Consider the following 27,846-nt stretch of genomic DNA (forward strand, 5'->3'; position numbering starts at 1 on the left):
CAATATTTATTTATGTTATAATTTTTTTTGCTAATCTTTTAGCATTTTCTCTATACTTGCTAGGTTGTCTCAGATTATTTCATAATAAGTAAATTTTGATATCTGTCCAGTTCATTTCGATTCTTTCTAATAAATAACTATCCTAATTTATTTTAGGTCATCTTACTCATTTATTTTATTTAATTTCTAATATTTTTAATTGTTAATATTCTTAACTTATCTCAATAAATTACACTGCCCAAGTAACCTACGACAGGCTGACTAAACTGGATAACGGGTCGTTGGCACTGGACACCGCGGTGCCTCGGGCCGTCATACCATGGGACGTAGAACGTCAACCACGTATGCAGTCAGTATGGCTAAAAAGCCATGATAACACATAATCGGGCATAAAAGCCATGAATGTTGGCATAAAGCCATGAATACGGGCATAAAGCCATGAATACAGGCATAAAGCCTTTCGCAGTACTGCTAAAACAATACCCTATTGGCATGCCAATCTATCCAATCTGACACACGTGTCTAGGCAATACAAGGGCACATAATATCATTAAATATTAATATATTGTGTTTTATGAATTCATTATTTCATGAGAAATTTCAATTATAATTCATACATTCATTTGATCATTTATATGATCACAATTCACATCAATTATCCTTTTATACCATTGTACTCAAAATACTTCTCCTTTCTATAATAATGAGAACTAATGTCTCATTCATACATTAATATTGTTCATTTATTCATTCATTATGTTATTCTTATTGATCACAATTCTAAACAATGGTTCACATGTACCATTGTATTCAAAACATTTTCCTTTCTCATTTATACATTTAAGAATCTATTTATGTAGTCACAATTTTATATTTCAAGTTAAGATATTATTATTTTATGAATTCCATTTGTGATGGGCATATAAGCCCTAACTATCTATTCACATCAATTAGGTGACTTATTTTTCATGTTTCAAGTAATCCATGAATATTTCATGGATTTCAAATTTATGGTCTTAATTTCCTTTTAACAATTTTGACTAAGATACATAGTCCACATTTGTCATACAATTCTAAGCATTTAAGCTTAGAATTGGTTCTAGGTCTTCATCTTAGTTTGTTACTCATTTTGATTACTATTTACCTTACTAGTCAACCAAAATGTTGACTTTTTCATACTTAAGGGATATGTTAATTCTAATTACACCAAGATCTCACATTTTGAGTTTTATATTTGCTAGTATTAATTGCCAATTACAATTTAAAGTCCCCTAGATGCATTTCTAATTTCAAATTTTGAATTTCAAGTTTTGGTGTCACTATTCACCTCATTGGTCAACAAAAATATTGACTTTTGGATAGAAAATAGGTGTATTGGTTTTAACACCCCAAACATACCACATTTTGTATTTAAAACTTGTTGGAATTGATTGCCATTACCATTTCTATGCTTAAAACCAAAAGGGCAGAATTTTCAGTTTTTGAAGCCTAACTTTACTTTTCCATTACGCCCTGTTGCAGTGGGAATTTGAGGAAATGGTAAACATGAAAGTTGTTCCTTATTTTGTCTAGTTGAATTTCCTTTTTTGAATCACTCCATTTGGGGTTTTGTAGCTCCAGATATGGTCCAAAAACCACAGCTAGCCGGATTGCCAAAACTGCAGAATTACCAAATCTACAGTAACATGAACAGTGATTGTGACTGCCATTTGGGTTAGGTTCTGGCCATAATTTGGGGTAGGTTTCTTCATGAAAGTTGTTTTTCTAGGTCTTAACTTGTTTTTGTAAAAATTTCAGGTCAATTGACCATTTCTACAGTGAGTTATGGCCAAATGAACAGTTACTATTCATTTGGTCATTCTGCAGAATTAGCTTGCAGGGTACCCGGATTGGGGCCAACTTTTGGTCCTCTTGCTTTGGTCTTTTGGGCATGGTTTCTTCAGAAAAAATGTGCCATTATAAGTCTAGTTTCATGTCCAATTGGCCAAACACCAATTGGACCAACACAGCCAAAGATATGGCAGTCCAAGTGGGCTGGAATCACAGCCACCCTGCTGCACTCATTAGGCAGCCCACCAATTCAGTTTGCATCACTCTAAATCTCTTCAAATTATGGTGAACTTGCCTCAAATGGTCACTAATTGACCATTAAAATGTTCTTTCACAATTTCATAAGCTAAATCCAAGTTTCACTACCAAACCCTAGCTCATTTTCTATTACACCAATTACCTTAGTAGCACACCAATTCATCATACATATATATATATACCTTAAACATCATCTTTAGTCCACTCCAAGTCCATCAAAAACACTTAATCTTGTTCCTCCCTAGGGCTGCCAAAATTCATTGTATACATACACATAAATTCCATTCATTTAATTCACAAATTCTTGCTTATTTTAGGTCTCTAATCATGGAAAGAGAAAGATGTATGCATAATAGGCACTAACCTCTTGTAGGGCAGAATTTTCCCAAGTTAATCTTCACTTTCTTTCCCTTTCTAGGCTGCCAAACACTTCCCAAGAGGTAGAGACAAGTTTTTAGTGAACGGACTTAGGGTTTTATAGTGCAAATTCATGGGAAAATGGAAGTAATTAAAGAAAACTTCCATGGAGGGTTATGGAGGAGAGGATCACGTTTTGAAGAAGAAGATGGCTGCTTGTTTTTGGTCTTCCTTGGTCTTTATTTATCTCTTTTATTAATTAGTCAAATGGTTACTTAATTGTGATTGGTTATGGCTTTTAAATGACATCATCAAGATGTCATAAATTGCTTTTTATTTCATTTTCCTTTTCTTTTATCCACTACTCATTTCCAATTTCATTTTTAGTAATGTTTATTCATATTTTATGTCATATTAATTATTTACTCAACTGGGCAAGTCGGCCAAAAATCACCTGTGAAGGCGAAATGACCAAAATGCCCTCTGTTTGGCTTAACGGGTCAAAATTGTCTGTACCGATTGAAAAATTTTTCTAAATATTTTCTTGGCATTCTAATGCCATGGAAACCTCAATAACCCTTCTCTGGAGTCCCAAAAATTATTTTATAATTTTTCCCCCGGGTCTAGGGCTCCTCGTTGCAAGAACCGCAACTTCCCTCTGGTTACCCCTCGCTTGGGCACCGGCTCATTTGACTTAGTTGTATTTTATTTCTAAAATTTTTACTATATTTTTCTTATTAATATTTGAGTTAATTTTTGGTCCCTCACTTTAGTTTAAATATTTTTCCGATTGTTCTAGCTGTCCAGACCGACACCGGTCACCGGAACAGTAGAATGTACGGAGTTGCTACGGGGAGGATGTTACAACTCTTCCCCTCTAATTTAAATTTCGTCCTCGAAATTTACCTGACTTAATGTCGGGAGTTGCTACCTCCTTGTTTCTTCACTTCCTTGTATCGCCTCATCGATTATGCAGGTTTGGCTCTTCCCGAGCTTCCATTGCATATACTTGTGGTGCCCCACGACTTGGGCTTTTCAACGGTCTCGAAACAATCTTACGTGAAATGTCGGCCGTTTACTGCTCTGCCGATCTTTTACCCCTTTGAACTACAGGGGAAGGTCTATCAACTTGTACCGGAGCTATTGAACCACTCCTCTGAGGGCAATCTCTTATGAAATGATCCGTAGCCCCACACTTAAAACACTCTCCAGTTAACAGTCGACACTCCCCTCTGTGTCTTCTACCACAATGCATACATTCAGGCATTAGGGTTGATCCCCTTGTTATTGTGCCCGGGGAACTAGCTATAGATATTCCCATCTGGCCTCTGTGGCCTCAGATGTCGATCTTGTGAACTAGGACCCTTAAACTTCTTACTATCGGTTGGTATATTTGGTATCTGGTCCAAAGTCCCTCTTACGCTGCCTATCTTTCCTATTTTGTTCATTTATTCTCACTTTCTCCACTTTTAATGCAGCTTCCACTAACTTGGTGAAATCTGTGATCCCCAAGGCAGTGATCATAATCTTTATATTGTCATTCAGTCCCTCTTCGAATCTCTTGCACCTTTCAGCTTCATTAGGAACTATCTCCCTTCCATAACGGCTCAATCTAACGAATTCCTTCTCATACTCAGCCATTGACAACTGTCTCTGCCTCAGGTTAATGAATTCCTTTCTTCTCTCTTCTAGGTATACAGTACCCACATATTTCTTCTTGAATTCGGAGAGGAAGAAGTCCCAAGTTATAACTTCTAGCTGCACTTCACTGGACACCGTATCCCACCATTCATAGGCATCATCTTGTAACAGAGATACAGCAGATTCCAAGTTTTGCTCTGGAGTGCAGTGGAGTTTTTTTAACACTCTTCCTGTTCTGTTCAACCAATTTTCGGCTGCAACAGAATCATCTTCTCTCTTGCCATAGAAGTCCACTGCTCCAAACTTTCTCAATTTTTCCAAATGTGATTTCTGCTGTGAAGCTGGTGGTGGTGGTACTGGCATTACCCTGCCCATTTGTCTGAAGAAATCGGCCATTTGCTGGAACATGGCCTGTGGAGGCTGAGCAGGCTCTGCTTGAGCTGGCGGAGCAGATTCTCTCATGCCCCCAGTCTCAGCTGCTGCAGGTGGAGCATGACTCTCCACTTCCTCCTCAACGGCTCTCTGAGATGAAGGGTCCATATCCTATTCAAAATAAGAAAGATAAACAGATCTGCATTAGTGTCACCTCGACTCATATGAATGCAATGCATGTCATGCCCACAATCTTATTCTATCTATCTATGCCTAGGAACGCCTAAACCGCGCTCTGATACCAATAAATGTAACACCTCTCACCCGACTACAGTGTAGCCGAGCAAGGCATGCTGCAATCGGTGCCGGAGCACCCTAACTTATCTTACCTTATTTTTCTTAAATAATTTTGAATTCATTTAATTTAATATCAATTATTTTTCAATGGAGAAACCAGCGGAGTTTTCCCTATTTTATTATCATTTGGCGTATTTCAATATTCACCTGTTTGAAATTCAACAATATTTCTAAAATAAAATCTTATCCATACATTTCAATTTCATAATCATTTCCACACTCATATCATCATTTGAAAAATCATTATGTAATTCAAATCTATACTCATTTGTACAAATTCATTCATGCTCCATTCTTATAGCAAAATTTTCAAATTTGCATTAATTTACATCATATGCAATAATTAAATAGATCATTAATTTACATGATATACAAATTAATTACAATTTGCTAATTTACATTACAATATAAGAAATAATTAACATACACAAAATACATGATATGCTTAATGTGAGCCCTATCTACATGCATTCTTTGAGAGGTGACAACCTTTGACACTCTGCAGATCCGAACTCTCAAAATTTCCAACAAACGTCCGAGTGGGTTCTAGCTTGATTACTGCGCGAGGAAACAATTCCATCGCGCTAAGCATTGCTGCTTAGTGGTGCAATAATATAACAAGGAAATAATATACAAATAAAGATAGACATAAAACATAATTCAAATAATCAAGATTTATTTATACTTCACATGCGGTTTCTAAAATTTAATGTGTTATATTCTAATTTATTCTTCTTTGAAAGTGTTTATTTGCTAATGTACAGTAATAATGTACAAAGAAAAATGATTGAAAATAATAAATTTATGCTTATATTGTTATATAAGCACGTTTGCAATATTTATTTATGTTATAATTTTCTTTGCTAATCTTTTAGCATTTTCTCTATACTTGCTAGGTTGTCTCAGATTATTTCATAATAAGTAAATTTTGATATCTGTCCAGTTCATTTCGATTCTTTCTAATAAATAACTATCCTAATTTATTTTAGGTCATCTTACTCATTTATTTTATTTAATTTCTAATATTTTTAATTGTTAATATTCTTAACTTATCTCAATAAATTACACTGCCCAAGTAACCTACGACAGGCTGACTAAACTGGATAACGGGTCGTTGGCACTGGACACCGCGGTGCCTCGGGCCGTCATACCATGGGACGTAGAACATCAACCACGTATGCAGTCAGTATGGCTAAAAAGCCATGATAACACATAATCGGGCATAAAAGCCATGAATGTTGGCATAAAGCCATGAATACGGGCATAAAGCCATGAATACAGGCATAAAGCCTTTCGCAGTACTGCTAAAACAATACCCTATTGGCATGCCAATCTATCCAATCTGACACACGTGTCTAGGCAATACAAAGGCACATAATATCATTAAATATTAATATATTGTGTTTTATGAATTCATTATTTCATGAGAAATTTCAATTATAATTCATACATTCATTTGATCATTTATATGATCACAATTCACATCAATTATCCTTTTATACCATTGTACTCAAAATACTTCTCCTTTCTATAATAATGAGAACTAATGTCTCATTCATACATTAATATTGTTCATTTATTCATTCATTATGTTATTCTTATTGATCACAATTCTAAATAATGGTTCACATGTACCATTGTATTCAAAACATTTTCCTTTCTCATTTATACATTTAAGAATCTATTTATGTAGTCACAATTTTATATTTCAAGTTGAGATATTAATATTTTATGAATTCCATTTGTGATGGGCATATAAGCCCTAACTATCTATTCACATCAATTAGGTGACTTATTTTTCATGTTTCAAGTAATCCATGAATATTTCATGGATTTCAAATTTATGGTCTTAATTTCCTTTTAACAATTTTGACTAAGATACATAGTCCACATTTGTCATACAATTCTAAGCATTTAAGCTTAGAATTGGTTCTAGGTCTTCATCTTAGTTTGTTACTCATTTTGATTACTATTCACCTTACTAGTCAACCAAAATGTTGACTTTTTCATACTTAAGGGATATGTTAATTCTAATTACACCAAGATCTCACATTTTGAGTTTTACATTTGCTAGTATTAATTGCCAATTGTAATTTAAAGTCCCCTAGATGCATTTCTAATTTCAAATTTTGAATTTCAAGTTTTGGTGTCACTATTCACCTCATTGGTCAACAAAAATGTTGACTTTTGGATAGAAAATAGGTGTATTGGTTTTAACACCCCAAACATACCATATTTTCTATTTAAAACTTGTTGGAATTGATTGCCATTACCATTTCTATGCTTAAAACCAAAAGGGCAGAATTTTCAGTTTTTGAAGCCTAACTTTACTGTTCCATTACGCCCTGTTTCAGTGGGAATTTGAGGAAATGGTAAACATGAAAGTTGTTCCTTATTTTGTCTAGTTGAATTTCATTTTTTGAATCACTCCATTTGGAGTTTTGTAGCTCCAGATATGGTCCAAAAACTACAGCTGGCCGGATTGCCAAAACTGCAGAATTACCAAATCTACAGTAACATGAACAGTGACTGTGACTGCCATTTGGGTTAGGTTCTGGCCATAATTTGGGGTAGGTTTCTTCATGAAAGTTGTTTTTCTAGGTCTTAACTTGTTGCTGTAAACATTTCAGGTCAATTGACCATTTCTACAGTGAGTTATGGCCAAATGAACAGTTACTGTTCATTTGGTCATTCTGCAGAATTAGCTTGCAGGGTACCCGGATTGGGGCCAACTTTTGGTCCTCTTGCTTTGGTCTTTTGGGCATGGTTTCTTCAGAAAAAATGTGCCATTATAAGTCTAGTTTCATTTCCAATTGGCCAAACACCAATTGGACCAACACAGCCAAAGATATGGCAGTCCAAGTGGGCTGGAATCACAGCCACCCTGCTGCACTCATTAGGCAGCCCACCAATTCAGTTTGCATCACTCTAAATCTCTTCAAATTATGGTGAACTTGCCTCAAATGGTCACTAATTGACCATTAAAATGTTCTTTCACAATTTCATAAGCTAAATCCAAGTTTCACTACCAAACCCTAGCTCATTTTCTATTACACCAATTACCTTAGTAGCACACCAATTCATCATACATATATATATATATACCTTAAACATCATCTTTAGTCCACTCTAAGTCCATAAAAAACACTTAATCTTGTTCCTCCTTAGGGCTGCCAAAATTCATTGTATACATACACATAAATTCCATTCATTTAATTCACAAATTCTTGCTTATTTTAGGTCTCTAATCATGGAAAGAGAAAGATGTATGCATAATAGGCACTAACCTCTTGTAGGGCAGAATTTTCCCAAGTTAATCTTCACTTTCTTTCCCTTTCTAGGCTGCCAAACACTTCCCAAGAGGTAGAGACAAGTTTTTAGTGAACGGACTTAGGGTTTTATAGTGCAAATTCATGGGAAAATGGAAGTAATTAAAGAAAACTTCCATGGAGGGTTATGGAGGAGAGGATCACGTTTTGAAGAAGAAGATGGCTGCTTGTTTTTGGTCTTCCTTGGTCTTTATTTATCTCTTTTATTAATTAGTCAAATGGTTACTTAATTGTGATTGGTTATGGCTTTTAAATGACATCATCAAGATGTCATAAATTGCTTTTTATTTCATTTTCCTTTTCTTTTATCCACTACTCATTTCCAATTTCATTTTTAGTAATGTTTATTTATATTTTATGTCATATTAATTATTTACTCAACTGGGCAAGTCGGCCAAAAATCACCTGTGAAGGCGAAATGACCAAAATGCCCTTCGTTTGGCTTAACGGATCAAAATTGTCTGTACCGATTGAAAAATTTTTCTAAATATTTTCTTGGCATTCTAATGCCATGGAAACCTCAATAACCCTTCTCTGGAGTCCCAAAAATTATTTTATAATTTTTCCCCCGGGTCTAGGGCTCCTCATTGCGAGAACCGCAACTTCCCTCTGGTTACCCCTCGCTTGGGCACCGGCTCATTTGACTTGGTTGTATTTTATTTCTAAAATTTTTACTATATTTTTCTTATTAATATTTGAGTTAATTTTTGGTCCCTCACTTTAGTTTAAATAATTTTCCGATTGTTCTAGCTGTCCAGACCGACATCGGTCACCGGAACAGTAGAATGTACGGAGTTGCTACGGGGAGGATGTTACAGTTTCCCCATGGAAGAGGATCATGAGGTTTGGTAGAAAGGGGAAACTAAGTCCTCACTTTATTGGGCAGTAAGAGGTTTTGGAAAGAGTGGGTCCATTGGCATATAGACTTGCATTGCCTCCGGAGTTGGAAAAGATTCACAATGTCTTCCATGTCACCATGTTGAGGACATACAGACCAGACCCCTCTCACATTTTGCCAGTAGAGGAGATTGAGGTGAATCCAGACCTGACATATGATGAAGAGCCCATAAAGATCTTAGCACATGAGGTGAAGCAGCTGAGGAACAAGAAAATACCTCTGGTGAAAGTGTTGTGGAACCATCATTCAGGCCAGGAGGTTACATGGGAGCGTGAGGAGGACATGAGGAGACAGCACCCACAGCTATTCAGAGACTGAGAACAGGTAAATTTCGAGGATGAAATTTATTTTTAAGGAGGGAAGAATTGTAACACCCCGAACCTCCAAGTTATAAATAGTACCATTTTTTATCTGTGACTAGTACTATTCAAAGACACCTTGAGAACTAAAAATAAATAGAAAATTAATTGAGATAGACACAATAAAAATTCAAGTGACCCAAAAATATAAGGACTCACCGGGTATATTGAAAAAGATAGATTATGATCCGATGAGGGGCATTTTGATTAATTTACTTCAAGATTTGATTTTTAACCAAAATGTCAATTTAATTAAATAAAAATAAAATATTGAATTATGAAGAAATATTGAGGAAAATTAAAGTGTAAATGTAAAAAGAAAAGAAAAGAAATAAAAATTTTAAATGAATGACAATTATGACACCATTAAAATTTAATATTATAAATAAACTAAAATTGGGGATAAATATACATAGGACAAGATAAAAATTAACTAAGAATAAAGACTCATTTTTCCTCTTCTTCTTCCCTATGTGCCGCCACCCATCTCCCTCTCTCCCTCTCTTTTTATCTTTTCTCCATCACTCTTCCATTCACAAGTCCTCTCATCCTTTGATTCCCCATATTTCTTCCATTAATCTTCCAAAAAATTAATAGAAAAACCTTGATTAAGCATCCAAGTAAAGATTAAAATAAGAAGAACAAGATTTGGAAGAGATTGGAAGTGGGAAAATCATCAAGTGAGGTAAGCTCACTTTTTCATGCTTGATTAACCAAATATGCTTTGAATCAAGTTTGGGTGTGATGAATTTACATGAGAAATTGAAAGGAAACATGCATGGAACCTAAACTAGAGTTTTGGCCAAATTGGAGAAAAGTTAGGGTTTGATGTCTTTGAATGAAATTGATGATGAGATTAAGCTTAGTTGAAGTAGTATACATGAGTGGGGCAAAGAAATTGCAGGAAATGTGTATAAATTTAATTATGGGAGATTAGGGTTTATGAGAAAATTGGAGCTTTGGTGCTAGAGAGTGAAATTGACATGTGTAGTCTAAAATTATGATTATTTGAGGTTTATTTAGTTTGAATTGACATTGGGTTGATGAATGGAAGTAGTGAAATGGTAGGATTAGAGAAAAATTGCAAACTTTGGTATTTGAAAATTGTGGGGTTTGTGCTAGGAAGTGCCATTGATGTGTCAATGCTAAATTATAGTCATTTTGGGTGAATTAAATGTGAATTGAGGTTAGTTAGTGAGAATAACTGAAGAGATGAAAATTTGAACCTAGGGCAGAATTTGCACACTGAGTTCAGTGTGTTTGACAGCCCATAAATTGAGCTACACACATCCAATTGGTGTGAAACTAATTGGAAATGAAACTTAAGACATAGGGCTAGAATTTTCATGAAGAGACCCAACCCAGAAACTGACCACAAATTACCTAAAACTTGGCTTGAACTTGGAGAAAAAATTCTGGAACTTGCAGAATTAGGTATGTGAACAGTAAAATTTGCATGGCCATAACTCTCTCTAGAAAACTCTGATTTAGGTGATTCTTGAACCGATAGAAACTTAAAACATAGTGGAACATTTCATATGAAGAACATAAGGCCAAATTATGGACTTAACCCAATCAAATTGCTAAGCAAATTTGAATTACCAAATCTGTAGAAAATCTAGAAATCTGCAGATTGACTATATGAACAGTAAACTTTGCATGGCCATAACACTCTCTAGAAAACTCCGATTAAGGTGATTCTTGAACCGATAGAAATTTAAAACATAGTAGAACATTTCATATGGAGAACTTAAGGCCAAATTATGGACTTAACCCAATCAAATTGCTAAGCAAATTTGAATCACTAAATCTGTAGAAAATCTGGAAATCTGCAGATTGACTATATGAATAGTAAATTTTTCATGGCCATAACTCTCTCTAGAAAACTTCAATTTAGATAATTCTTGAACCAATGGATCGTTAAATCTGCCAAAACTGAAACTGCAAGGTGAACAGTAACATAAGTAGTAACCGTGTTTTGGTCATAACTTGAGCTACACAGCTCCGAATTAGGCGATTCAAAAAGGAAAATAAAGTTAAGACTCAGATGAACAATTTTCATGAAGAACACCTCACCAAATTATGATTGAAACTAGGTAAAAATTGAGTTCAAATATTGGGGCACCAAGCTGTCGAAAACCAAAACTCTATAAAATTTGCAAAGCAAATTTGGGATGCATTAGACATTCATGTAATGAGTTCTTGGCAGCAATTGAGATTAGTATTGAGGTATTCTATTTATGTATTTTCAGTAGAAAAAGAAGTGGGAACGAACAAGGAGAAGTAGGTAACAAGGAAGGAGAATTATTGAAGGTTTGTGCACAACTAACATTTTCTTCGTTTTTAAACTTGTAAATTGTTTGGAATGTGTTTGCTTTGAACAAGTTTACTTTGACTGAAATATGGTTTTTTGAACAAGTTTGCTTTGACTGAAATGTGTTTGTAAATTACTTGAATGAGTTTGCTTTGAACAAGTTTACTTTGACTGAAATATGGTTTTTCTCTTACATTTGAGAAATTTGGGTGTTACCACCTTTATATGGATATTTTGATGAATTTAAATGTGTTTATTGATTTATAAATGTGATTGTTGAGTGGGAAATTTTTGGAAACTGTTTTGAAACCACAGTTAGCATGACAGTCCCTTTCGAAACTCCCCAGTAGTAACGGCTACTTGGGGTTGATAATTGATATTGATTATGTCTCCCATTAGTAACGGTTAGTGGGGTAAGACTACATGAGTACTCATTAGCTAGCTAGCCCTTCCCTCATTAATAACGGTTAGTGAGGTTGAGATTGCTTTGTCGTGGTGTACAACACGACACTGATCGTGAAATTTTCTGTCATAGCCTAAACTGTGTGTTGATGTTGGCAACACTAATGCTTTGTGAATTGTGATTTATGAAGTGTGATTTTCTCATTTGAAATGTTATTCCAATAAATGGCTCTTATGGACTTAGAACTATTGTGAAGTTTTCATGCTTAAGAAAAATGTGATTTATTATGCTTTGATAAATTGTGTTTTACCTTAAGTTTTAAAGTTATTAGTTGTGCACCACTAAGTGATATACTCAGCAATAGCTTCTTTATGTTATCGCAGGTAAGGGAAAGGAAAAGGCTGTCGAGTGAGAGACTTAGAAGCAACATTTTGGTATTGATTGTGGGTATTTACGTTAGGTATACCCTTGTGATTGCTTTGGATGTATTTTATACCTAAATGTATGAATGTATGAACATTGAGCAGTTTGTATTTAAAAGCCTTGCATTGCTATCACATCTTGAGTTGTAACTATTTTGTATTTTACTTTGAGACTTATGAAAATGTAACTTTTGCAATATTTAATCTATCATTATTTTCAATGAATTTTTACATGAAATTATAACTATTCTCATGCAGTTTTCCACAAAAGAATTAATGAGATAAAAATCTATGGTTTGTTTTAAAATCCTTTATAGCTTAACTAATGGGTTATCGGTAGGTGGAGTTCAATAATTCATTAGGTATGCTATGGCAACATGTCATGCCTTACCAGGGATAAGGTGTGACATATTTTAGAGAAAAGTCCCTTAGGCAAATCCCACATCGGCAAAGCATGGAGATGGTCTTGGGTTCAAAAAGTAATGATATAGAAAATGGGGGAACTAATCACTAGATGCGCCTTCTGGTGGAATGGCCTGGAGAGTTGGAAGAACTCTAGGGTTAAGCGTGCTCGCTTAAGAGAAATCCTAGGATGGGTGACCTCCTACGAAGTTCTCCATTCCACCTATGGGACAAAACCGTGAGGCTTATGGCCAAAGCAGACAATTCCTCTAGTGGTTAGAGCCTGATCGTTACAATTAGTATCAGAGCCGCTCGCGTGTCCTCTTGGGCAATGGTGGGGCAAACCTTAGCGAGGACGCTGAGTCCCGAAAGGGGGGGAGAAAGGTCCTTTAGGCAAATCCTACATCAGCAAAGCACGGAGATGGTCTTGGGTTCAAAAAGTAATGATATATAAAATGGGGGAACTAATCACTAGAGGCGCCTTTTGGTAGAATGGCCTGAAGAGTTGGAAGAACTCTAGGGTTAAGCGTGCTCGCTTAAGAGAAATCCTAGGATGGGTGACCTCTTGGGAAGTTCTCCATTCCACCTATGGGATAAAACCGTGAGGCTTATAGTCAAAGCAGACAATTTCGTTAGTGGTGGGAGCCCGATTGTTACAGGCTAAGTTGAAGAAGTACATTTTGTAAGGTTTGAATTTTCTAGGTTTTTATTGAGTGACCTTTCCTTTGTTCTTTCAAGGCATTAGGCTCTATTTTATAGATACTTTTTGGTTAGAAAGTCAGTAATTGAATTTGTATCTCCTTTAATAAATTCAATTTTAAAATTGAAAATACTAAGGATTGCTTGCTATCTTGCAAAAATTTGTTTAGAGGTAATGTTTTGAACATCTTTTTGTAAAACTTCTTTTATTGATTTACAACCAATGCGAAGTAAAAACTTTTGATTGAGTAAATCACTTTGAAATTTTGTAATGCACATGACAATTGAAAGAATTTCCTTTTTGATTGTTAAATAATTCTTTTGACAATCATTCTAATGTGAAAAATGAAATTATACCATACATTCCCTCCCATTTTGAACTTGTTTCAAAATACCACCGTATCTTAACTCTGAGGCATCTATTTCAACTACCTTAGGAGCTAAAGGGTTTGCTAGGTGTAAATAAGGAATATTTTGGATTTGTCTCTTAATTTGATGAATAACTTTAGTGTATTATTCTATCTAAAGAACATTTTTTTTCTTTAACCTATCATGAAATGGTTTTACTAGACGGTTAATGCTTGGACAAAAATCTAAGACGTAGTTGAAACTTCTTAAAAATCTCTGTAACTCAGTTTTGTCTAAGATTTTATCTAAGAATTTATTTGTGAATTCTAAAGATCTCTTAATCGGTGTTATAGTTCCTTGAGTAATATAATGACCTAAGAAACTAAATCTGGTTTAAAAGACAGAAATCTTTTATTTGGAAATAACTAATCCATTCTTTCTAGCAACATGGAAGAATGTTTTGAGGTGTTTAAAATGTTATTCAATAGAATTGGAAAAGTTAAGAACATCATCTATATAGCTAATGCAAAATTTGGAATATGGATTGAAAACTTCATTCACAGTCCTTTGGAATTCTAAAGGAGCATTTTTCAGGCCAAATGGCATAATTGTCCATTCATACTGTCCAAAGGGCAATGTGAATACAGTTTTATATGTCTTTTGGATCAATTTGTATTTGACAAAATCCTGATTTCATATCAAATTTTGAAAATACAAATGCAGAATATAATTTTTGTAAGAGGTCTTTCTTATTTGGAATAGGGTACCTAATCCACTTAAGAGCTTTGTTTAGAGGTTTGTAATTGATCTCCAATCTCAGTGTTTCTCTTTCTATTTATAAATTTTTGTTTAAAAAGAAAGATGCACAATTCCAGGTTGATCTAAATTTTGTAATTAGTTCTTTTGATTCTAAATCTTGAATTTCCATATGACAATATCGTTCAAGATTAGCATTCATTTAGATTGGTCCGGCTTTTGTAGGGATTTGTTTTTCATGAAAATCATTTTCATATGGTAAATCAACCAAATGTTGTTTTCTATTCCAAAAAGCATTTGGCAAATAAGAATAAATTTCTTTTTCAATTTGGGTTTTGAAATTAGAAATTTTTCCTCTTAGCAAATTATTTTGCAATTCTTGTTTTAGGAAATGCAAATTTCTTTGTTTTCCTTTTATCAACACATTAATCTCATTTTCATAAATGGAACAAGCTTTAATGATATTGAGATTTCTAGTTTTTGATTTTTCAATGCAATTAAAAATAAGACTTTTTCCTTTTGTGTAGAAAGAAATGTTGTCATAGTTAACTTTGTGGAGAATTATCAAGTTAATGAAAAAGTCCCTAAAATCACACTATTACGAATATCTTTTACCAAGACAAAGGATGCTTTTGTAAGATAATCATTATTATCTATAAAGGCTTCAGTCTTATAGCTAATGAATATTTTTGAATTCTTTGCAGCTGAAAGTTTTTCATTGATTTTTTCTTAAAACTCTTTTAGAACAATTCCTTCTTTGATACAATTTAAATTAGCCCCAGTGTCAAAAAGGGCAATTGTATTAATTTTGAAATCTTTCTAGAAAACAATTGTAATTTGTGTTTAGTATTTCCTAAAAGTAATCTGTTTAAGAACAAAAAGAAAATTTTGTGGAACATTTTCCATGTTTTCTATTTTTTAAATTTTTTCTATTTATTCTTCTTCAAATTCTTCTTGAGTTTGTTTGGAAACCAAAAGCTTAATAATCTTTGAATCTTTTATTTATTTTTCTTTGAGTTCTTTATGTCACACCTTATCCTTACATAAGGCATGACATGATCCCGTAATATATCTAATGAATTGCAGAACTTTGCCTATCGATAACTCATTAAATATATTACAAGAGATTTTAAACAAATTCAGTTGATTTTAAAGTGCAAAGTAATAATAAATAATTATTAAAGAGCTTTTAAATGAAGTTTATATCATAATTACAATTTTGATTAATTCAGAATTTTTAAAATTTACAGAAATTTTGGCAGAATTCCGGTTAAAAACTGAGAAAATAGTTCTTCAAAACCTGTTAAAAACACTTCCTATAGATGTATTATCCACAACTCCATTAAAATCAACACATCTCAATCTCAACAACCTCAAGCAAAAGAGAAACAATTCATTATTTGTAGAATCCAAAAAGAAACTTAAATATTGCATTAATAGGAATAAACAATTTTATATTATAAAAATTTACATGAATCAAAAATAAAATTTCAAACTTTTTATACAATTGCTCAAGTCCTTTACATACATACATACATACATACATACATGTAAATACAAATATATCAAAAGAAAATTTATAAAGGGTATAATCAATATACCTAATAACAAATCCAAAATAATGCTCCATTTACTACCACAAGCAACACACTCTGCTACTTTATCTATCTCCTTACCTGCGACAGTATAAATAAGCTATCGCTGAGTATTACACTCAGTGGTGCACAACTTAAAATTTCAAACATCAATGTGAATCCTAATTTAGCAAAAATAAAACAATTATAATGTTAAACACATATAAACTATTACTACACTTCTAAAACGAGAAAATTATTCCATAAAAGCAAATTGTTATTTCAAACAACCATTAAAAACTAATTTTTTTGAAAATCACACAGTTTAAAACATGGCACAATTATCTAATTCGTCCTAATAACCAAAGACTAATGGGGAATGTAAGGGCTAGCTAGCATATATATATGAGTACTCATTCAATTCGTCCTCAAATGACACACTGTGACACCTCTTACCCTTCTACAGTATAGCCGACTAAGATATGTCACACAGTGTACCGGAACACCCCATTTTAGTTCAATCATTTTTATCCTTCCTAATTTATTTCTTTCATAGTTATGAAGTATAATTCATGAAATATCATTCATTGAAGTCATTTACTGAAATCATAAATTTATTTGAGGTTCCGCAAATTTTATAGAAAATTCGACAGAGTACCGGCTAAAAATGGAGAAAACAGTTCTTCGGAACCTGAGAAAAACACTTCCAAAATTCTCAGTCAATCCCAAACTCCATTTCATCAACAAAATCTCAATATTTCTCAAATATACTCCCAATTCTCATTCATTCATTTCATAGGATATTCATGTACAAATCATAAATAAATATTCACTTTTTCATTCATAAACATAATTTTCACTATTTACATTGATAACAAAGTACATTACATGAGTCTCAATTTCACATGAGAAAATAAAAATTAATTACAAAATATCAAAATAAAACCTAGTGTCCTACCAATGCATTAATGACGGTGAGGTGACACGGATACTATGCAGAGCTGCAGAAAGTCTCACCCAGTTTGTGGTCTACTAGGCTCTCAGTCGATCTCTCCAGAACCTATGCGTGGCAAAAAACAATGCGCTAAGCAATAATGCTTAGTGGTGCCAATAATAAAATAAAAAGAAATAACATAAAATAAATATGCAGTGCATGTTTTGATGTCTTATGCAGACAATTTTTCGATCATTATTGGTAATCTTATTTATTTTGTACTTGTTATCTTCATAATTTCATTAAATTTATTCACTTTCATTTTTGGTTGCCCAAGTAACCTATACTGGATGACTGGACTGGATAAACGGGTAAACTGGCACTGGGTATCTAGTACCTTGAGCCGTCACACCATCGGTCACATATGCATCTCCCGGTGTGCAATAGAACAGCTAATAAACTGTAATAACATTAGGCATAAGGCCAAGTATCAACACAATGTCAGAATGGCTAAAAGCCATAAAATCAGAGAATGGCATAATGCCATGTGCAATACTGCTAACTGAACCCTGTTGACATGCCAACCTATCCAAACCAATCTTGCTAGGTGTACTAGGGCATGTTACACTTTTAAATTGTACAATTCTTGAAATTTAAGTTTAGGTGTTACTATTCATTTCATTAGTCAACTAAAATATTGACTTTTGCATAGACAATAGGTACATTGGTTCTAATACTCCAAAAATACCACATTTTGCATTCTAAAATTGTTGGTATTGGTTGCCAATACCATTTCTAAGCTTAGTGTTAGTTATTCAAAATTTTCAAATTTAAATCCTCATATTTACTATTCTATTGGTCATTTATACAGTAGGAATTTGGAAAAATTGTCTTCATGAAAGTTGTTCCTTATTTTGTCTAGTTACATTTCCTTTTCTGAATCACTCCACTTGGAGTTTTCTAGCTCAAGTTATGGCCTAAATACCATAACTGGCCGGATTGGACAGAATCCAAAATTCTGGGCAAAACTGGTTCTGCCAGAATTGGTAAACTAAGTTTGGTTGGCAATTTGACTAGGTTAGGGTCCGAATTTGGATTTGTGTTCTTCATAAAAGTTGTAGGTATATGTCTCAGCTTTCTTCTGGTAAAATTTCAGGTCAATTAGACCTTTCTACACTGAGTATGACCAAATGAATAAACATTGTTTATTTAGTCATTTTGCGCAGGCAGAATGCAGGTCACCCGGATTAGGTTAATTTTTAGGTCAACTTGGTTTGGTTTTCTGGGCAAGGTTTCTATACCAAAGTTGTGCCATTATATGTCTAGTTTCATTTTCAATTGGTCTTGCACCAATTGAACCTCTACAATTCCATTTATAACTGCCCAAACCTGCTAGACTCATGCTCAGTCTTGTAGGTCAGCCAAGGCAGCTCACCCATACACAAATGCCAAGCCTCAACTCACTTCATTTCCTCATTATACACATTCAAATAGACACTAATTAACCATTACAAGGTTAATGAACCATTACATGAGCAAACCCTAATATTGTTCAAATGTCCAAGTTTTCAAGTTCCATTTATACATTACACTTGCCTTACACTTGCACTGAAATGTTCAATCACTCATCTCATGTCAAGGGCAGCTCATAAACCCTTTGCTTCAAGAAAATTCATCAAACCCTAACCATCCCTAAGCTGCCAAAATTGTAGGGATGAATAAACATAAATTTTATTTTGTTTTTCTTACAATTTCCACTTATCTCATGGCATTAAACATGAATTAAACAAGAAAGGGAGGAGATTAGTCACTAACCTCAATTGATCTCTCTTCCAAGTTCCCAAATCTCCCTTTTTCCTTCTTCTTTTTGCTAGCTAGATGTTATTTAAGGTGTGAGGAAGAGGTTTAGTGAAGAAAGTTTAGGGTTTTATGGTGAAAAGGTAAGGTTTGGCATGAGAGAGAGAGAAGCTCTTCAATGGTGGAGGAAGAAGATGGCTGCCCGAATTTGGGAAGAAACAATATGGTTTCTTTTTATTTTTTTATCCTTATTTATTAAGTTTTTATCCTCTTAAAATTTTTGTCAAGCTCCCATTGGTTGGCACTTTAATTTATTGTAAATTTTAATTTAAACTTTATGACATCATGGCTTATGTCATAAGTCCAATTTTTATTTTAAATTTCTTTTCTTTTCTACTCATTTCTAATTTAATTTTTAGCAATATTTATTCATATTTTATATCATATAATTTATTTACTTAATTGGACAAGTTGATCAAAAATCATCTCTAAAGATGAAATGACCAAAAGCCCTCCGTTTGGCTTATTGAGCCAAAATTATCTGTACCGATCTAAAAATTTTTCTAAGCATTTTCTTGGCATTCTAATGCCATAAGAACCTCAATGACCCTTATCTGGAGTCCTAAAAATTATTTTATGAATTTTTCCCTGGATCTAGGGCTCCTAGTTGTGAGAACCGCAACTTCCCACTGGGTTACCCATCGCTAGGGCACTAGCTCATTTAACTTGATTGTAATTTATTTCTAAAATTTTTCCTAAATTTTTATTATTACTATTTGAGTTAATAATGGTTCCTCACTTTAGTTTAAATATTTTTCTAAACGTTCTTGCTATCCGGATCGATACCAGTCACCAGAACAGTAGAATGTACGGAATTACTACAGTGAGGGTGTTACAACTCTTCCCCTCTAATTTAAATTTTGTCCTCGAAATTTACGTAATGCAAACAGTTGAGGGAACTGTTGCCTCATCGCCTCTTCACTCTCCCAAGTTGCCTCCTCGGTGTTGTGGTGCCTCCAAAGCACTTTCACCAGTGGAATCTGCTTATTCCTCAACTCTTTCACTTCCCGAGCCAGGATCCGTATGGGTTCTTCTTCATATGTGAAATCCGGTTGTACTTCAATTTCTTCCATGGAGATGACATGTGAAGGATCTGAGCGGTATCTTCTTAGCATAGATACATGGAACACATTATGGATCTTATCCAGCTCTGGTGGTAAAGCTAGCCTATCGGCTACTGGTCCCACATATTCAATGACTTCATATGGGCCAATGAACCTAGGGCTCAACTTACCTTTTCTTCCAACCCTCAGTACCTTCTTCCACGGTGACATCTTGAGGAACACTTTGTCGCCAACTGCATATTCTATTTCTTTTCTCTTCAGGTCGGCATAAGATTTTTGTCTGTCTGAGGTAACCTTCAGATTGGCTTTGATTAGCTTTACCTTCTCCTCAGTCTGTTTCACCAGGTCTGGCCCTACCAGTTTGTCTTCGCCCTATTCAGTCCAGCACACTGGAGTTCTACATTTCCTCCCACACAGTGCTTCATATGGGGCCATTTGGATGCTAGCTTGGTAGCTATTATTGTATGCAAATTCTGCCAGTAGGAGGTATCTATCCCAACTTCCCTCAAACTCAATGACACAACTCCTCAGCATGTCCTTAAGGACCTGACATATATTTCATGTTATTATTATCATTTCAGTTCAATATTTGTATTAGCTCAATTGGTTTTAATTGTTTACCTGGATTACTCTTTCTGATTGCCCATCCATCTGAGGATGGAAAGCTGTGCTGAAGTGGAGTTTTGTACCCAAGGATTCATGCAATTTCTTTCAAAATCTCGATATAAACCTTAGATCTCGATCAGATATAATGGAAAGTGGAATTCCATGCAGTCTAACTATCTCACTGATATACAATTCTGCTAACTTCTCCAATGAGTAGTCAGTCCTTACTGGCAGAAAGTGTGCTGACTTCGTCAATCTATCTACTATCACCCATACTGCATCATGCTTCTTCTGGGTGAGAGGTAGACCACTTAGAAAATCCATGGTGTGACACCCCATACCCGTGTACAGTATATCCGAGTAAGCAATGTCACACGGTGTACCGGCACACTCTATTTTACCTTAATTAATTTTTATCATGGTTTTGAATATAACTTGTGAAATATTATTTATTTAAGTCATTTATTGAAATTATAATTTATTTGAGGTTCCGAAAATTTTATAGAAAATCCGGCGGAGTACCAGCTAAAAATGGAGAAAACAGTTCTTCGGAACCTGTGAAAAACACTTCCAATATTCATATCTCATCACTCTCAAACTCCAATATCAGAATCTCAACATTTTTCAATTTCATTTCTCAATCATTCATCTCGTGTGATATCATGTATAATCACAGATAAACATTCTCTTTTCCATTCACAAACACAATTTTCATTATTTACATGAAAATCAAAATACATTACATAAGTTTCATTTACACAAAGGAAAATAAAGATCAATTACAAAATACCAAAATGAAGCCTAGTGTCCTACCAATGCACTGTAGGTGGTGAGGTGACACGGACACTATCTTGAGTGTGGGATGGACTCACCCGATCTGCGGTCTCTCTGGGCTCACGATTAGTATCTCCAGAACCTACGCGTGGCAAAAGCAACGCGCTAAGCAATGATGCTTAGTGGTGCAATAATAAAATAAAAGAAAATAGCAGAAAGTAAATATGTATTTAATGTATATGTCTTATTTGTTTTGTATCTGTCATACTCATTTATTTCTTTTAACTTTGTCTATTTTCATTCATTTGGTTGCCCAAGTAACCTACACTAGGCAGTCGGATGGATAAACGGGTAGCGCCTTTGGGTATCTAGTACCTCGGGCCGTCACACCATCGGTCACATATGCATCTCCCAGTGTGCAACAGAACAGCTAACAAGCTGTAAATAATATTAGGCACGAGGCCAAGTCTCAACACAATGTCAAAATGGCTAAAAGCCATAAAATCACAGAATGGCATAATGCCATGTGCAGTATTGCTAATTGAACCCTATTGGCATGCCAAACTATCCAAACCAATCTTGTTAGGTATACTAGGGCATTTGATACTTTTGAATTCTTCAAATTTTGAATTTCAAGTTTTGGTGTCACTATTCACCTCATTGGTCAACAAAAATGTTGACTTTTTGATAGAAAATAGGTACATTGGTTTTGGCACTCCCAACATACCACATTTTACATTCAAAACTTGTTGGCATTAAGCATTAATACCATTTCTAAGCTTAAACCAAGGGAAGCAAAATTTTCAGTTTTTGTAGCCCAATTTTACTGTTCCATTGGGCACTGTTACAGTGGGAATTTGAGGAAATGGTAAACATGAAAGTTGTTCCTTATTTTGTCTAGTTGAATTTCTTTTTTTCAATCACTCCATTTGGAGTTTGGTAGCTCCAGATATGGTCCAAAAACCAAAGCAGGCCGGATTTCCAATTCTGCAGAATTTACCAAATCTACAGTACCATGAACAGTGATTGCCACTGCCTTGTTGGATGGGTTCTGGCCATAATTTGGGGTAGGTTTCTTCATGAAAGTTGTTTGTCTATATCTCATCTTGTTGCTGTAAATATTTCAGGTCAATTGACCATATCTATAGTGAGTTATGGCCAAATGAACAGTTACTATTCATTTGGTCATTCTGCAGAACCTGTTTGCAGGGTATCCGGATTGGGGCCAATTTTTGGTCCACTTGCTTTGGTCTTTTGGACATGGTTTCTCCAGTAAAATTGTGCCATTATAAGTCTAGTTTCATGTCTAATTGCCCAAACACCAATTGGACCTACACAGCCAAAGATATGGCAGTCCAAACAGGCTGGACTCACAGCCTCATTCTTTCTTGTCACTAGGCGACCTACCAATTGGGTTTGTAACACTTTAGTTCACTTCAAATTATGATTAACTTGCCTCAAATGGTCACTAATTGACCATTAGAATGTCCATTAATCATTTCATAAGCCAAGTCCAATTTTTCACTCCCAAAACCCTAATTTCCCATTTCAATTCACCCATACACCTAGTTAAACACTTTCATTCATTATATATGTGTATATACACCTTAAACATAATCTCCAATTCATTCTAAGTCCATTAAAACAATCAAACTCATTCCTTCCTTAGGGCTGCCGAAATTCATGGCATGCATACACATAGTTTTTATTCATTTTAGTTACAAATTCTTACTTATTTCAAGTCTCTAACATAGAAATAAAGAGCTTTAGGTGTATATGTGTACTAACCTCTTGTAGGGCAGATTTTTTCCAAGCTTGAACTTCACTTCCTTTACTTTTCTTGGCTGCCAAACACTTCCCCATGAGGTATGGACAAGTTTTAATGAATGGTGTTTAGGGTTTAGTAGTGAAATAAAAAGGGAAATTGAGCTTTGATTGAAAAATCAATGGAGGTTGGTCTAGGGCACGTTTCGGCTGGTATGGGAGGAAGAAGATGGCTGCTGTTTTTTTTTTTAATTCATTGGTCTTTATTTGTCTCTTTTATTAGTTAATTATATAGTTGTTTAAATACAATTGGTGGGGACTTCAAATGACATCATAATGATGTCATAAATGAGCCTTTTATGGATTTTCCTTTTCCTTTCTGTTCTAATAGCTTTACATTAATTTTTCATCACCCTTAATTCATATTTTATGTTATAATAATTATTTACTCAACTAAACAAGTCGGCCAAAAATCACCTCTGAAGGCGAAATGACCAAAATGCCCTTCGTTTGGCTTAACGGGTCAAAATTGTCTGTACCGATTGAAAAATTTTTCTAAATATTTTCTTGGCATTCTAATGCCATAGGAACCTTAATGACCCTTCTCTGGAGTCCCAAAAATCATTTTATGAATTTTCTCTCGGGTCTAGGGCTCCTAGTTGCGAGAACCGCAACTTCCCTCTGGGTTACCCATCTCTAGGGCACCGGCTCGTTTAACTTGGTTGTATTTTATTTCTAAAATTTTTACTAACTTTTTCTTATTAATATTTGAGTTAATTATGGTTCCTCACTTTAGTTTAAATATTTTTTCGGACGTTCTAGCTGTCCGGACCGACACTGGTCACCGGAACAGTAGAATGTACAGAGTTGCTACCGGGAGGGTGTTACACATGGTGACTCGATCCCATTTCCATTCAGGTATGCGTATAGGTTGTAGCAAACCCGATGGAACTTGATGTTCTGCCTTGACTTGCTGACATGTCAAGCATTTAGTCACATAGTCAGCTATGTCCTTCTTCATACCAGGCCACCAATAATGAAGCTTTAGGTCATGATACATTTTTGTACTTCCTGGGTGCAAAGCATAAACACTAGTGTGTGCCTCTTTCAGAATACTGGCTTTAAATTCCCCATCATCTGGTACACATACTCTTCCTTTGTAGTACAGACACCTATCTACTTTCACCTTATAGTCAGTTGCTTTCCCTTTTGAGATTTTGCTCATAATAGTCATTAACTTTTCATCTGCCTTCTGCCCATCTAAAATCTGCTTTAGCAAGTTTGGCCTCACTTGCAACTCAGCTAAAATAGCTCCATCTCAAGCCAATGATAGATGGGCATTCAATGATCTCAAAGCTGTGATGGATTTTTTGCTCAAAGCATCGGCAACTACATTTGCCTTCCTAGGATGGTAGTCAATCACATAATCATAGTCCTTCAGGAACTCAATCCATTGCCTCTGTCTAAGGTTGAGCTCCTTCTGGGTTGGTAAGTATTTTAGGCTTTTGTGGTTTGTGTAAATGTAACACTTTTCACCATACAAGTAATGCCTCCATATCTTCAATGCGAAGATAATTGCTGCAAGTTCTAGATCATGGATAGGGTAATTCTGTTCATGTGGCCTTAGCGCCTAGAAGCATAAGCGACCACCTTTCCCTCTTGCATCAATACACACCCTAACCCATTATGAGAGGCATCACTGTAGACCACAAAGTCCTTTCCGGACACTTGCTGTGTTAACACTGGTGCCTCTGTCAACATAGCTTTCAACTTCTCAAAACTGGTCTGACACTTGTTATTCCAGTCAAATCTGACATTCTTGTGTAACAACTTGGTCATTGGAGGGTGTTACAACTCTTCCCCTCTAATTTAAATTTCATTCTCGAAATTTACCTGATGCAAACAGTTGAGGGAACTGTTGCCTCATCGTCTCTTCACTTTCCCAAGTTGCCTCCTCGGTGTTGTGGTGCCTCCAAAGCACTTTCACTAGTGGAATCTGCTTGTTCCTCAATTCTTTTACTTCCCGAGCCAGGATCCATAGAGGTTCTTCTTCATATGTCAAATCCGGCTGTATTTCAATTTCTTCCCTGGAGATGACATGTGAAGGATCTGAGCGGTATCTTCTGAGCATGGACACATGGAACACATTGTGGATCTTATCCAGCTCTGGTGGTAAAGCTAGCCTATAGGCCACTGGACCCACACGTTCAAGGACTTCATATGGGCCAATGAACCTAGGGCTTAACTTACCTTTTCTTTCAAACCTCAATACCTTCTTCCACGGTGACACCTTGAGGAACACTTTGTCGCCAACCGCATATTCTATTTCATTTCTCTTCAGGTCGGCATAAGATTTATGTCTGTCTGAGGCAACCTTCAAGTTGGCTTTGATTAGTTTCACTTTCTCCTCAGTCTATTTCACTAGGTCTGGCCCCACCAGTTTGTCTTCGCCCAATTCAGTCCAGCACACTGGAGTTCTATATTTCCTCCCATATAATGCTTCATACGGGGCCATTTGGATGCTTGCTTGGTAGCTATTGTTGTATGCAAATTCTGCCAGTGGGAGGTATCTATCCCAACTTCCCTCAAACTCAATGACACAACTCCTCAGCATATCCTCAAGGACCTGACATATATTTCATGTTATTATTATCATTTTAATTCAATATTTGTATCAATTCCATTGGTTTCAATTGTTTACCTGGATTACTCTTTCGGATTGCCCATCCGTTTGAGGATGGAAAGCTGTGCTGAAGTGGAGTTGTGTATCCAAGGACTCATGCAACTTCTTCCAAAATCTCGATGTAAACCTTGAGTCTCGATCAGATATGATGGAAAGTGGAATTCCATGCAGTCTAACTATCTCACTGATATACAATTCTGCTAACTTCTCCAGTGAGTAGTCGGTCCTAATCGCGAGAAAGTGTCTTGACTTTGTCAATCTATCAACTATCACCCATCTTGCATCATATTTCTTACGGGTGAGAGGTAGACCACTTACAAAATCCATGGTGACCGATCCCATTTCCATTCGGTATGCGTATGGTGTAACAAACCCGATGGAACTTGATGTTACGCCTTGACTTGCGACATGTCAAGCATTTAGTCACGTAGTCGGCTATGTCTTTCTTCATACCGTGCCACCAATCAAGCTTGGATCATGATACATCTTTGTACTTCCACAGGTGCATAGCATATACACCGTGTGTGCCTCTTTTAGAATCTTCGCCTTCAATTCCCCATCATCTGGTACACAGTCTTCCTTTGTATCTGAGACACCCATCGGCTTTCACCTCATAGTCGGTTGCTTTTCCCTCCGAGATTTTGCTCATAATAGCCATTAGCTTCTCATCTACCTTACGCCCATCTAAAATTTCTTTGTAGCGAGTTTGGCCTCACTTGCAACTCAGCCAAAATAGCTCCATCTCAAATTAAAGTTAGACGGGCATTCAATGATCTCAAAGCTGTCATGGATTTTCTGCTCAAAGCATCAGCAACTACATTTGCCTTCCCAGGATGATAGTCAATTACACAATCATAGTCTTTCAGGAACTCAATCCATCGTCTCTGTCTAAGGTTGAGCTCCTTCTGAGTTGGCAAGTATTTCAGACTCTTGTGGTCTGTGTAAATGTAGCACTTTTCACCATACAAGTAATGCCTCCATATCTTCAGTGCGAAGATAATTGCTGCAAGCTCTAGATCATAGGTAGGGTAGTTCTGTTCATGTGGCCTTAGCTGCCTGGAAGCATAAGCGACCACCTTTCCCTCTTGCATCAATACACACCCTAACCCATTATGAGAGGCATCACTGTAGACCACAAAGTCCTTTCCTGACATTGGTTGTGTTAACACTGGTGCCTCTGTCAACATAGCTTTCAACTTCTCAAACTGGTATGACACTTGTTATTCCAGTCAAATATGACATTCTTGTGTAACAACTTGGTCATTGGAGCAGCTATTAAGGAAAATCCCTTCACAAATCTTCTGTAATACCCAGCTAGCCCCAAGAAGCTTTTGACCTCAGTTGTGTTTCTGGGAGGCTTCCATTCCATCACTGCTTCTATTTTCTTGGGATCCACCCTAATCCCATCAGCTGACACTATGTGTCCAAGGAATGCAATCTCATTCAACCAGAAGTCACACTTTGACAACTTAGCATACACCTTCTTTTCTCTTAGGGTTTGCAAAATAATCCTCAAATGCTCATCATGTTCTTCCCTGGTCTTGGAATACACCAGAATATCATCAATAAAGACCACTACAAACCGATCTAGGTATGGATGGAAGATACGGCTCATAAGGTCCATAAATGCCGCTGGTGCATTTGTTAGGCCAAAGGGCATCACTAGAAATTCATAATGCCCATATCGCGTCCTGAATGCAGTCTTGGGCACATCTACATCCTTCACCCTCAACTGATGATACCCTGATCTGAGATCAATCTTAGAAAATACTCTTGCTCCCTTCAACTGATCAAACAGATCATCACTTCTAGGCAACGGATATTTGTTCTTCACAGTCACTTTAT

This window comes from Hevea brasiliensis, chromosome 8 (genome assembly GCF_030052815.1).
Source record: "Hevea brasiliensis isolate MT/VB/25A 57/8 chromosome 8, ASM3005281v1, whole genome shotgun sequence".
Classification (NCBI taxonomy): domain Eukaryota; kingdom Viridiplantae; phylum Streptophyta; class Magnoliopsida; order Malpighiales; family Euphorbiaceae; genus Hevea; species Hevea brasiliensis.